Source organism: Manis pentadactyla, chromosome 14, assembly GCF_030020395.1.
Source record: "Manis pentadactyla isolate mManPen7 chromosome 14, mManPen7.hap1, whole genome shotgun sequence".
NCBI lineage: Eukaryota > Metazoa > Chordata > Mammalia > Pholidota > Manidae > Manis > Manis pentadactyla.
The window spans coordinates 63,975,719-63,985,319 of NC_080032.1; the positions used below are offsets into that span (position 1 = coordinate 63,975,719).

At 46.0% G+C, this 9,601-nt stretch overlaps 1 pseudogene; it reads right to left on the minus strand.

Annotated features, from left to right (window-relative positions):
* Nucleotides 1-7,900: 7,900 nt before the first annotated feature.
* On the minus strand, nt 7,901-8,510 carry LOC118924773 (translationally-controlled tumor protein-like; annotated as a pseudogene).
* Nucleotides 8,511-9,601: the final 1,091 nt, after the last annotated feature.

Consider the following 9,601-nt stretch of genomic DNA (forward strand, 5'->3'; position numbering starts at 1 on the left):
CACAGCCTTGTGTGAGGGCTGACCTTATCCTCCCTTTTTGTCCTCTCAGAAACCCTCATGCTAGAGGAGCTCTGATCTCCACTGTTACAAATGAAGTCTCAGAGAAGTTAAGTAATTGGCCCAAATCTGTACAGTAAGTGATGGAGTCAGGACTTAAGCATTCACACCCATAGCACCATCCTCCTGTACCTCACACCTCAGGGGCCCAAAGGCCTCCAGCACTCATGGAGCTTGACATATACCGTTCAGAGCCCATAACAGGGAACAGGCTGTGTAGATTCCCAAGCGGCATAGGAAGGGCTCAGAATACAAGAACCCAAAGAATTCCCAGTGGAGGGGGACCCTGGGGATTGGTGGTGGGTGTTCTCCCGAGCACAGGGTCTGGCAGACACCAGAATGCCAAGTGCAATTTCCAGACCAGCCCCTCTTGCCCTCTGGCCAGGGTGCCCACTCACTGGGGACAAGTCACCAGGGGGACAAATCACAGAGCTGTGTGGGGTCCGCACCTGGAGTCTCCTGCTGAGGCAGTGGGGGGTCTGTCCTCAAAATAGATCCACCTGCCGCAGGCTAGACAGGTGAGGCGGACTTCTCACCTGGCCAGGCCTGGGAAGGACAGTACCTGAGCTGACCGCAGAGGCTGCCTCGTCCCAGCCCCTGTGGGAGAAGGAGCCGGACCCCACCTTCACAAGGACACCCAGGAGGAGGAGACCTGCTGCCTCTCCCAAAGAACTCTCAGAAAACATCCACCCACTGCTGGGACATCCGGAGGGAGGCCCAGGCCAAGAGGAGCACTGGGTGAGAGAAGGCGGAATGGGAGGTGTTTCATTTTTATTTATGAGAGGAAGAGGGTAGTGATAAGAGAGGGCAGAGGAGGTGAGAGGAAGGGAGATGGGGAAGGATGCCAAGAACAGGGAGTTGGAGCCAGGGCTGCAGAAATGGCCAAGAGTTCTCTAAGAACAGGCGGTCTCATACCCAGGCTGCGGTGGTCACTGCCGCTCCGTAAATCCCCTCCGTCTCCCCAGGCCATCCGTAAAGCCTGCCACAAACACAGACGCCTCACAGAGGGGCGCGGAGGAGGTGGATTTTGAAATAGAGGAAAAAGGTTGGTATATTGACCAACAGGAACAGCACAGGCAGGGGTGCTAAAGTCACTGCCTGGGCAGAAGCAGGAACTGAGCTGATTAGCCCAGAGAACGCAGCCAAACAACCTTAGAAATCTGGGGGAAGGCACCGGACTTTCCGCAATGGGAGCGAAGGGATGAGCTAGTCTTATCTAGGCACTGAGAGGTGCGGTCGGTCACCCAGGTTGCCCCTCCATCTCTTTTCTAGTTAAAATATGTTGGTACCTCCCATCTGCTTCTAACTGTGACCACATGTCTGGTCACCTGCCTGTTGGTAACTGTGGGTAACACTGTAACATTCCCAGAGTATCTCCCCTGGCTTTAGTGCATCTGCATATCCTCAGGGTGGAGAGAAGTTCATCTCCATGTCAATGGGTAATTACCTGGGCAACCGAGGGTGTGTCTGAACCTGAGAGGTTAAAGGGAGGGGCTTGCTTGCTGGCTTCTTCCGGAGCAGAGGAGAGAGGCGGCCCTGGACTGCAGTTTGTAAGCAATAAACGGGTTTTAAACTTTATTTCTCCCTTTGACTGATTTCAATTTTTAGAGCTATTTTGCCCCAGGATTTCCTCTCCCAGGACTTACAGTAAAATCCAGAGAGCATTCTCAGGTCCTGTCTGTGGGAGAGGACTCTTTGACAACCACGTGCCACCATAACTCTATGGCCCTTAGTTAACTTGTCACATCTCCGTGCCGCTGTTTCCTCATCATAAATAGGGATTCCCAACAACTACCTCACAGTCGTAGGGATTAAACAGTGCATCACAGTCAGCTTGGTTAGACCACAGTGCCCAGATATTTGATCACACGTTATCCTGGGTGTTTCTGTGAGGGTATTTTTGAATGAGATTCATATTTAAATTGGTGGACTTTGAGTAAAGCAGGTTGCCTTCCATAATGTGGGTGGGCCTCATCCAGTCAGTTGAAGGTCTCAATCAAACAAGGCGGACCTCCCAGAGCAAGGATTCTGCAGCAGGCAGCCTTCAGACTTTAATCTGAACCACAACACCACTCTTTGCTGGGTCCTCAGCCTGACAGCCCACCCTGAAGATTTTGGACTTGCCTGCATCCGTAATCACATGAGCCAATTTCTTAAAATAAATCACTTTCTAAATATATATACACACACAGCTGATTAGTTCTGTCTCCTTGGAGAACTCTAATACAGGCCCCCACCACATCCAGCATGCTGGAGGTGTCAACAGCACTGCCCCAGGGCTGCTGTAAGGCTGAAAAGAGAGAAGCATTTGCACAAAAAACTTGTTGAGTCTTACCAGCTCTTCAGGCCACCCTGCTAGTGGGAACAGGTTTAGTGGGGCAATGCCTCTGTGGTGGGGGCTGTTCCATCTGCATAAACACCTTCTCTAATTCCACACACACCCCATTCAGGTGAGCAGGGGCATGCTCTCTCGTGGGTGCAGGGCTGCTGGAGCAAACAGCACCATCTTCTTCCTTAGGGAGGGATTCTTCCTGCTGTGCTGAAAGTCCAGAGCATGAAAATCTGAGAAGGATACATCGAGTTAACAGGGCTTGAATGTGGATATGTCCTTGGAAGTACTCTGGCCACAGTTCTCACTTTGCAGATGGGGAACAGAGGCACAGGGCAGGGAGGCCATGAGCACAGGGACAGTTGGGGACAGAATGAGGAGCAGAGTCCTGGCCCCCTAGCATGTCATGCTGAGCAGTTTCAGGTAACGTGTCATTGAGAAACAAAAAGGCTATGAAACTATTCTTGGTCCCACTGCAGTGAGTGGTAGAACAGGGATTTGAACCCAGGTCCACCATACTTTGAACCCATGCTCTTCTCATCACCCCTCAAGAGGAAGATAAGAGGCACACGGACACGCACACGCACAGCTATTTGCACTCTGAGTTTCCATTTCTGTGCCTCGCCCTCGGACTTCTCTCAAACCAAACCACCATCTTGCATTTGTTTTCCCTCCCACTGTTCCAGACGGATCTAGTCATAAAATGTCACTCAGCACACATGTATGGGAGGCTTTCTGTGAGCAAGGCAGAGTGCATATCAAATATAAAGAGAAACAAACTCACCGGTTACCTGGGCAAGGTGGGGTACACAGAGAAGAAAATGGGCAACCGCAGCCCTGAATAGGAAGTGACCCGAGAGAAGCGGAAGAGGACACAGCTGCAGGAGGGGTCTTAGGAAGTACTACCCTGAGAAAGTGACATTTAAGCTGAGACCCAAGGTATCCCAAACAAGCTAACAAAGAGGGGAAGAGGGGCACCTGGCTCAGGGAACAGTGTGTGCAAGGCTGGAGGCTTGCTAAAGCACTATACCGATCGCCCCTGCCTCGCCCTGCCTCTGCTAAGCAGCCAGGCATGGCCTCCCGTGTCCGAATGGAAACATCCAGACCCCTGAACACAGCCTGCATGCAGCTGGGGGCCATTTAGAATATCCACACGACATCCCATGAGGATGGTGCGCAGCACAGCATGAGAGCAGGAGACTCGGTCGGAAGAGAGACGTAGGTGAAAGACAAAGAGGAAGGCAGCACATAGGCTCATAAAAACGGATGAGCTCGCCTAAGGGAAGTGGGGGGAATGGGAAGAAAGAGGCATATCAAGATTTAAGAAACCAAAGGGTCCCAAGCCAGGGTGAGATAGGGAGTCAATGGGGATGCAGCTGAAAACTCAGGCTGGACAACGTCTGAAAGGTGCCATTGTACAGACAAGGAGGTGGCTGTTGACCTCTACAGCGTTTTGCTAGATGGTGTAAAGGCAAAGGCGGGTGGTGAGGCGGCTAAGCACACAGCCCCAGAGGCAGCCTGCTTGGCTTTGACATGAGCAGTACCACTTACGTCCTGTGTGTGGGCTGCACTCTGTGAGATCACACTTAACCTCACCAGCCTCAATTTCCTCATCTGTAAAATGGGCTACTAATAGAACCTCCCTCTTAGGGTTGTTGTGAGAATTAAACAGGTCAGTACTTGCAAGAATTTAGAACAGCACCTGACACATGAGCTCAGTAAATGTGCAATTAAAGAATAGATGGGCTTGGGGGAGAACGGAACGGGAGCAGGTAAAGGTACAAAGCTTATCTTTAACAAGTTAGACTCTGAAGTGGAAGAGGAAAACAGTAGCTGAATGTGATGTGGGGTCAAGGGACAATTTCCTCTTTCAGACAGGAATAATCTGAGCACATTCAGGAAGGGAGCCGAGAGAGAGAGAGAGAGAGAGAGAGAGAGAGAGAGGGAGGTTACAGATCTGGGGAGTGGAGAAAGGAGGCAGGTTTCAAGTGCTCAGAGGTAGGGGGTGAGGGGTGGGCAGATGCCTGTAAACAGGTAGGTGGGCACAGCTGGGAGTCCAGGAACCACCTGGGCACTCCATGAGGAAGAGATAAACCACTGGCTGAGAATGAGGAGGTGGCGGAAGGCATGCAGAGAGGATCAGGAAGGTCCTTATGGGAAAAAGGAGATGCCCAGGCTGAGAATGACCTCTGACCTTGGAGGGACTGCACAATTCACAGCCAGTTTCACAACAGGTTTTCATTCCACCCTCTCTGCAACCCCAAGGAAGATTCTTGTTACATCTCTTTGTGGGAAGGAAACAGCCTGGAGTGCTAAGGCCCCAGGCTTGGTAGTGGGACCTGAGGCCTAGAGTGGGGCCCCCACAGTAGGGCTGTCCGCCAGTGGGTCTTCCTTGAAGCCCACACACACGCCCCTCCCTGAGGGCCTCTCCCCCTGCCCCAGGCAGAAAGGCACTTCAGCATCTTGCCAAAGGGGACAGTTAGTTAATTATTCACAAATTAAAAAACAAGGGGTGAGATAATAGGAATGGTATGCTAACATTTACGCAATAAGTATCTGCTTTAAAATATAAACTAGTGCTTTGACTATTATGAGTAACGCACACTTATAACACCCCACAGCTGAGCTATGTTGTGATGTCACGGCTGGAAACCTGCTGCCCTTTCTCCCGGCTCGGCCTCTAGCCCAAATGTTACCCTTACGCCAGATCAGGCCCTGACACATCCATCCCTATGAAATACCAGAACCAGTGACCCAAGTGTGGGCGGCCACCAGCCCCCAAGCCCTGACCTTTGTCAGCGAGGCAGGGCCGGCCACATCAGGCTCTACAGTCTAGGATGGTCCTCATGCTTCTCTTCGTTGCCGTAATCACGCTCACTCAACTAGGTCACAAATCAGGGGATTCTTATAAGGACTTCTTTGCAAGGGTCTGAAGGATTCCAATAACCCCAGAGGAGCTACACTGGGGCCTCATGATTCAGGAAGGGGCCTATGCTCAGAACCTGGGGCACTCAGAACCCAGCTCACCTCTTTGGTGGGCTGCCTCTTTTTCTGCTCTTTCTGCTCGTCTGTTTCTGCTCCTCTGCCAGACAGCCCAGCCCCTCACCATCAGCTCTGGTGGGGGCCCCTGCAGCCTATCCCCTGGGGCTGCCCTTGGGGGGGTCAGTTCTAGACCAATCACCTGTGGCCAAAGAAGGCCCAGCCACGTGGTTCAGGACAGTTTCTCTCCATAGGGGCTGTGGGCAGGGCGATCCCACGGTAAACCAAACACATCCCCAGGCCACGTTCCGGAGAAGCCTGGGTACACCCCTCCAGGCTGACTGGCCTCACCTGACCCCCGAGCACTGCCTCTCCTGGGTGTGTTTCTGTGAAGAGACTAGGAAGCCTTCCCAGAGTCTAAGAGCCAGAAGAAATATCTAATATTTGTCACAGGGAGAAGGCCCAGGTTTAAAAATACCTTACTACAAAGGGCCCCCACAGGCACTCCCCTCTCCTCTGCCACAGCTGCTGGCAGCTGCCCCCTTCTGCCTTTGCCAGGAGACCTGAAGTGGTGGAAATATTTGGAGATTTTGGACAATCAATGCACACAAAAACAGAGAAAAATAAACCATAGGAACAGCATGGGATTTTTGAATCAGAAAGATCTGGATTTTATTTCTAAAATCACTATGCAGTCTTAGGCAGGTCACTTAACCTCATGGGGCCTTGGTTCTTCAGTGAAGTGCTAGTCATAGTATCTGATTCACAAGGTTGTCACTACAATAAAAAGAAATAATACACTTTCCTCTCCCTTCTTGTATCCTGCCAAGCTCCCCCTACTTCCCCCACCCTCCAGCCCTGGCAACCACTTTTCTACATTCTATTTCTATGAGTTTGAATTTTTTTTCTTCCTAAGACTCCACATATAAGTGATACCATGCAGTATTTGTCTGTCTCTGGCTTATTTCACTTAGCATAATGCCCTCCAGGTCCGTCCATGTTGTCACGAAGTAGTATTTCTCTCTGCCTCATGGCTGGGTAATATTCCACCATATGTATAATACCACATTGTCTTTGTCCATTCATCCATTGATGTGCATTTAGGTTGTTTTCATATTTTGGCTCTTGTGAATAACGATGCAATAAACATCACTTCAATGTCATGGTTTCCTTCCCTTTCCATATATAACCATTAGTGGGATTGCTGAATCATATGGTGTTTCTATTTTTAGTTTTTTGAGGAATCTCCACACTGTTTTCCACAGTAGCCGCACCAATTTACATTCCCATCACCAGTGCTCAACGGTTCCTTTCTCTTCTCATCCTCACCAGCATTTGTTATCTCTTGTCTTTTTGATGATAGCCATTCTAAACAGGGGGTAGGTGCTATCTCACTGTGGTTTTGATTTGCATTTCCCTAATGATTAGTTATATTGGGCTCCTTTTCATATATCTCTTGGCCATTTGTATGCCTTTTTTTAGAAAAATGTCTATTGAGATCCTCTGCCCATTTTTAATCCAATTATTTTTTTATCTTTATTATTGATTTGTATGAGTTCTTTATATATTTTAGATATTAACCCCCTATTAGATATATGATTGGCAAATATTTTCTCCCATTCCATAGATTAACTTTTCATTTTTTTTTATTATTTCCTTTGCTGTACAAAAGCCTTTCCTGTTGATGTAGTCCCATTTGTCTATTTTTGCTTTTGCTGCCTTTGCTTTTGGTATCAAATAAAAAAATAATTTCCAAGACTGATGTCAAGGAGCTTAACCCCCTATATTTTCTTCTAGAAGTTTTATGGTTTCAAGTCTTTAATTCATTCCGAGTTGTTTTTTGTGTGTGATGTATCAGTCCAGTTTCATTATTTTGCATGTAGCTGTCCAATTTTCATAGCACCATTTATTGAAGATACTGTTCTTTCTCCATTACATATTTTTGACTCCTTTGTCATAAATTAATTGGCCATATATGCATGGATTTATTTCTGGGCTTGCAATTCTGTTCAGTTGATCTGTGTTGTCTGTTTTTATGCCAATACCATACTGTTTTGATTATTATAGTTTCACAATATAGGTTTTCCCAACTGTATTAGTCTCTTTTTATTCTTTCAGTAATCTCTTCCAGATTTAACTACTTCTGTTTGTAGATGATGAAATGTGTAGGGAATCCACACTTCAAATGCTGGCACTGCTATGAGCTTGGTCTTGCCCTTTACTTCATTCAGAATTAAGACTTGATTCTTGGTTTTTATATCTAGTCCCAGAAATAGTTTTCACTGTAGGAGTAATCTGAAGACAGTCTTATGCTTTCTAGTAGTGGCCTACAGCCAGGCTCCAGTTTCTCCAGGAACACTATACAGGATGGATTTAAATACATATTAAACTAAGAGGCATTCTCTCTAATGAGTTTAAATGCATTTTATTTTTAGACTGCATGACATGTTTTTTCTCTAAAAAATATCTCCACTCCAAATAAATCAAGATCAAAATAAACAAAGAGTTCAAAACAAAGTCCATTTGTCTTAAGTCCTGGTGGTGTGTGGATGGCAGGTAGCAGCAAGTTAGGATGGCAGGTGATAGATGCAAATAGTCAAATTTGTTAACATTTTTCCATTTCTAAACCAGCCTTAAAGAAAATCATATATGGGGTCATACCACCCTCAATGGTAGTCCAGCAGAGCAACCATGCCATCTGGACTCATCCTTTTACCTATAAAGAACTGGTCATTTTTTGAAATTAGCAAGGATGTGTTTGATTTGTTCTGCAGCCCCTGTCATAAAAGGCTCAGTCTTTCTGGTCTCTGTTCTTCAAGTTTGCCTGAAATTGAAAATCAATCAATTATATGATTGATTTCATATAATCTTTGATGTACTTCTTGTAGGCTTTTTTTATGAAGCTGGTTTCCTGCACATGATGGTCCATGACAATATCACCAGTGATTACTGTGTTCTTGGTACCTTTACCCTCAGGACCTTCAGCAGAGGCATTTCCACCAATGAATGAGTCATCAGTGTTACCCTCTGTCCCACTGACCATCTTTCCCTCCACCTCCAGACACAGCCCTTCTGCAATCTCTCAAATCTTGTATTTGTAGAAGAACATCTCATCATGGCTGATGAGGTCTAGATAGATGATCATGATGGCGTCTGGAGGGAGATGACGGTGCCACTAGCTTAGCAGGAGCCTAGAGCTCAGAGGGAGTGCAGTGCAGCCAGAGGGGCACTCAAAGGGAGTGGGGAGCAGGCGGAAAAGCACAATATAGTTTGAAATCAAGAAATGTGATGCCTACAGCTTTGTTCTTTCTCAAGAATACTTCATTTAGGGTCTTTTGTGGTTCTATGTAAATTTAAGGATTTTTTTTTCTATTTCTGTGGAAAATACCATTAGAATTTTGATTGAGAGTGCACTGAATCTATAGATTGCTTTGGTGGTATGAACATTTTGACAATATTAATTCTTCATATCCATGAACATAGACTATCCTTCCATTTATTTGTGCCTTGTTCAGTTTCTTTTATCAGTGTCTTATAGTTTTCATTGTACAGTTCTTCCACCTCCTTGATTAAATTTATTCCTAGGTATTTTATTCTTTTTATGCAATTGTAACTGGGGTTGTTTTCTTAATTTCTCCTGCTGATAGTTCATTATTAGTGTATAGAAACCCAACTGATTTTTCTATCCTGTAACTTTAATGAATTTGTTTATTAGTTCCAACAGGTTTTTACGGTAGTCTTTAGAATTTTCTATATATATCATACCAGCTGCAAATAGAGACAGTTTTACTTCTTCCTTTCAAATTTGGATGTCTTTTATTTCTTATTCTTGTCTAATTGCTCTGGTTAGAACTTCCAATACCATGTTGAAAAAAGCGGCAAGAATGTGCATCTTTGTCTTGTTCCTGATCTTAGAGGAAAAGCCTTCAGCTTTCCACTGTTGAATATGTTAACTGTGGGCTTGTTGTGTACGGCCTTTATTGTGTTGAGGTGTGTTCTTAGTTTCTTAAGAATTTCTATCATGAATGGATATGGAATTTTGTCAAATGCTTTTTCTGCATCTTTGAGATGATCATATGATTTTTATCCTTCATTTGATTAATGTGGTGTATCACAGTGATTTGCAGATGTTGAATTATCCTTGTATCCTGGGAATAAATCCAACTTAAACATGGTTTACGATACTTTTGACATATTGTTGAATTCAGTTTGCCATTATTTTGTTGAGGATTTTTG